This window comes from Perognathus longimembris, chromosome 14, assembly GCF_023159225.1.
Source record: "Perognathus longimembris pacificus isolate PPM17 chromosome 14, ASM2315922v1, whole genome shotgun sequence".
NCBI classification, from domain to species: domain Eukaryota; kingdom Metazoa; phylum Chordata; class Mammalia; order Rodentia; family Heteromyidae; genus Perognathus; species Perognathus longimembris.
The window spans coordinates 20977594-20981923 of NC_063174.1; positions in this window are offsets into that span (position 1 = coordinate 20977594).

Consider the following 4330-nt stretch of genomic DNA (forward strand, 5'->3'; position numbering starts at 1 on the left):
TGTTCATTCCTGGGCTTCCCACTCTAAGGGTGCAGGAGTCCCACTGTACAATGAAGCATCCAGTGCACATAAGAACCATCTAATACCTGGTGCTCATCGCTCATGCCTGTTATCCTAGATACTCAGGAGGCTGGCATCTGAAGATTGAGGTTTGAAGCCAACCCTGGGCAGGAATTATCTCCAATTAACCACCAAGAAGCTGGTAGTAGAGCTGTGGCTCACATGGTAGAGTGCCAGCCTTGAGGGAGAAAACTAAGGAATAGCACCTAAGCCCTGAGATCAAATCCCAGTATGGATGGACACACACACACACACACACACACACACACACATACACACACACATCATCATCATCATCATCATCATCATCATCATCACCACCACCACCATCATTCGTGGTGGCTCCATCCAATGGGAGTCCCAAAGAAAAAAAATTCTCTGGCCAATTAAATTTGAGAGGCTATTTACCCCTGTCTGAGGATATATTTTATATATTAAAGAGAAGGCCTGTAAATAACCTGACTCTCACTTTGAGCCCACAATTTTCCAAATCCATGGAACTCTTCATACAGCACCTATTTATAGGTGGAGGAATGACTTAGAGTCTTTTGGAACATGTTTCAGGAAATGATCTAACAGGGGGCGGAAGTTTCGAGGAGCCGATCGGTTCCCTCAGGAGTGAGCAGAAGCAGCTGCAGGGGTGGCCTGCTCCCCAGCTCTGGGTGTGGCTCTGCAGGTCCCTAGGGGTGGGGGGTGGGGGCAGCTGTGTCGCTTTATGAACATCTGGCGGGAAGGCTAGTGTCTGTGGTGAGACCCCTGGTGCCTACCGGAGGAGGAAAGTGATCCTGGAGAGGGTCTTCCCTCCCATCTTTGGGGTGGGGGGCTACCCCAACATCAACCATCGGCAGCTCGGAATCACAGTCTTTCTGCTTCTGTCAAAACAGAAAACCTTCCTGGCAACTGGCAGTGCGGCCTACAGAGGGAAGGAGGAGGGTGGCTCGGTGGCCCCTGCTGCCCTGCCAGGCTCTGCTCCTGGCGTGGAGGAGGCTGGGCTGGAGCCTGCAGCGGGAGCGCTCAGCCATGCATCTCCCCCACTGGAGGAGGAGAAACAAGAGATAGGAAGGGGGTAGGGGAGAGGTGAGCAGAGGGGAGGGGAGGGTCAATGGGGGAGGGAAGGGAGGAGGGTGGGGAGGGGAGGGGAGATGGAGGGGAAGGGCGGGGTGGAGGCAGGAGGTGTCTAGCTTGGGAAGGGGAGATGCCCGGGAGGAGAGTCGGCCACAGCCCAGGGGACTCCTGACCTGCCTCGGCCTCCACCAAGGGGGCTCAGCTCAGGCCGACCCTGTCCTCTTCCAGCCCCAATGTCTGCACAGAAATTGCCTGGGTGCGCGCTTCCTGCTTACTCTTTGGTGCTTGGTGTTTGGTGTTTGGTCCTCCCAGGCCCCGCCACCCCCATTAATGTAGGAAAAGAGGGTGATGTGCTGAGGTGCTTTTTTTTTTTTTTTTTTTTTTTTTTTTTTTAATATAACAGCTATTTTGAAATTGACCTTTAGGACCTAATCTTGTAAAGTGTCCGGTTCTGTGGCTCCATTTTATAGACTGGGGCAGTGAACTGAGGAGATGAGAGTTCAGGTCACATTGCTAGTTACCTGCTAGGCCCAGGAGATGGCCCTGGGAGCTAGTCCTCCTTGGACAAGATACTTCTCACTCACCCTTGTTTGTTCCTGTGTCAGTACTGAGGCTGGAACTCCCAGCCTGGATGCTACCTCAGAGTTTTTTTGTCAAGGCTACAGTGCTCTACCACTTGAGCCATACCTCTACTCCTGGCTTTTCCTGCCTGGGCTGGCTTCCAACCAAGATCCTCTGATCTCAGCCTCCTGCCTGAGTAGCTAGGATTACAGGCATGAGCCACCAATGAACCCACATTTTCTCTTTTAAATATCCACTGAAGCAACATTTTGTCCCCCTTACCCTTCTGTTAAGAAAAGTTATAAAGGCTGGGGATATAGCCTAGTGGCAAGAGTGCCTGCCTCGGATACACGAGGCCCTAGGTTCGATTCCCCAGCACCACATATACAGAAAACGGCCAGAAGCGGCGCTGTGGCTCAAGTGGCAGAGTGCTAGCCTTGAGCGGGAAGAAGCCAGGGACAGTGCTCAGGCCCTGAGTCCAAGGCCCAGGACTGGCCAAAAAAAAAAAAAAAAAAAAAAAGAAAAGTTATAAAGGCTTGTGGATGGGTGTGAAAATTATTTTATTAAATTAAAGCAACATCCAACAAGCCTAGTTGAGTCACCTAGCTCTCGGGGGGACCATAACTTTGACTTACTATTTATTGTTAATTAGACCCTAGACATTTGTAACTGTAAAACTGGGTGATCTTGTGTGGAAACTGTTAAAATGTAAATGATATTTCCATTCAGTAGAAATGCAAATAATTTCTCTCAGACAGAAAAAATAACCTCCCCTCCCAAGAAATTAACCCAAAAGGTTATAATTTTGTGGCACTGAAGGACTTTAACTGTTTTGTATCTAATTTTTGCAATCTTACTTCAGCATTCCTTGTTTCTCATACCATCTTTGAAGCAAGTTGGTCTCTGCAGATTCCATTAATGAATGGATGATTCCTGAAATCAGTCCCCATCAATTGTCTATGGATATTTGAAGTGCACATTAAAATCCTACCATTCACTTTCTGAGCCTCTGTTTTCCCTGGAACATACCTTAGCATTAGAGGGACCTAGGAGTTTGTATTCCTCACATTTGAAGAATATAAGAAATCTCAGTGCTTCCTACAAATAATCTATGACTGTCCAAAGTATACAAACTCAACATGCTCCCTGTAATCTCTGCCCCTCTGGATCCCACTTTATTCATGCCATGACTCTGAGTTGGGCCTCAGGAAGCTATCTATGCCCTCAGCCTGCCAGGAGCCTCTGTCCAGCTCCCTACTTCTCAGTCACACCAAAGGCCCCATGGCTGGGCATGGCTGAGCGAGCTGTGGTTAGACATGGGCCCAAGCAGCTGCCTGCTTGCTGGTTGGACAGTCAGCAGGGGAAGATTCAGTCCAACCAGATCACTGAGGTCCCTGGGCCAGCAGAGTTGACAAGGAGACTAGAGGAGTGTTTGGATATTTGGTAGCACAGGAAAGAGGAAAAGCAGGCTTTTGAGGACACCAATCTGCACTCAACAAACACAGGAAGAGCAGGTAAAGAGATAACCTAAGTCGCCCTGCACTAGAGCATGGAGGTGCAGCCTTCCTTCCTTCCTTCCTTCCTTCCTTCCTTCCTTCCTTCCTTCCTTCCTTCCTCTTTCTTTGTCTCTGCCTCTCTCAGTCTCTGTCTTTCTCTCTCCCTCCCCCTCTCCAATCAAACCCAGGGCCTTGTGAGCCTGGGTTCTGAGCTACACTGGAGTCTCTACCATGTCCACATAGGTTCTGCTGCCTCCTTCCTCCCTTCAGGCGAAGTGCTGTGGCTTTTCCTGAGCTGCTATCAGACTAGTCATTGGGTGTATGGCCCTGACTTTCTTATCCATATGTGGCCTTCAAAGAAAGCCCATGGTGTCTGAGAGAAATATGTAGGTCTTTGCTTCTTCCAACGAAAAGTCCTTGATGCACACTCACACCTCCCATAATAACTTGGTAAGTTAGGTGATAATAAAACTATAATTATATAAGTAATAAAAGCATCTCTCACTGTTGGGAATGCAAATTAGTACAGTCATATGGAAAACAGTATAGAAGTTCCTTCAAACTCGAAATAGAACTCCCATCAGATCCAGCAATCCCACTTGTGGGTGTAGATCCAGAGGAAATGAAATCAGAATCTGGAAGAAATCTTTGCATTCCCTTGTCCATTGCAATACTCGTCACAATAGCCAAGAGATGGAGTTAAAACTATGTAATCTTCCATGGATAAATGGGTAAAGAAAAAATGGTAGAGCTAGGTGCAGTGCCTCACACCTGTAATACCAGGTACTTGAGAGGCAGAGGTTAGGAAGATCATGGCTAGAGGAGACCCTGGGCAAAAAGTTTGAAAGACCCCACCTCTATCAATAAAAGCTGGGCATTGTGATAAGCATGAAATTATTTATGGGGAAACATAAATAGGATTGAGGTCCAAGCCAGTTTGAGCATAAACCAGAGATACCATAAACAAATACTAAAAGCAAAAAAAGGTCTGGAGATGCGGCTCAAGTGGTAGAGTACCTGCCTAGTAAGTGCAAGCAAGGCCCCAAGTTCAAACCCTAGTACCACTAAGCAAAAGAGTAAAACAAGGGATATAGCTCAGTAGAAGAGTGCTTGTCTAGCATGCACAGGCCCTAGTTTAACCCCCAGAG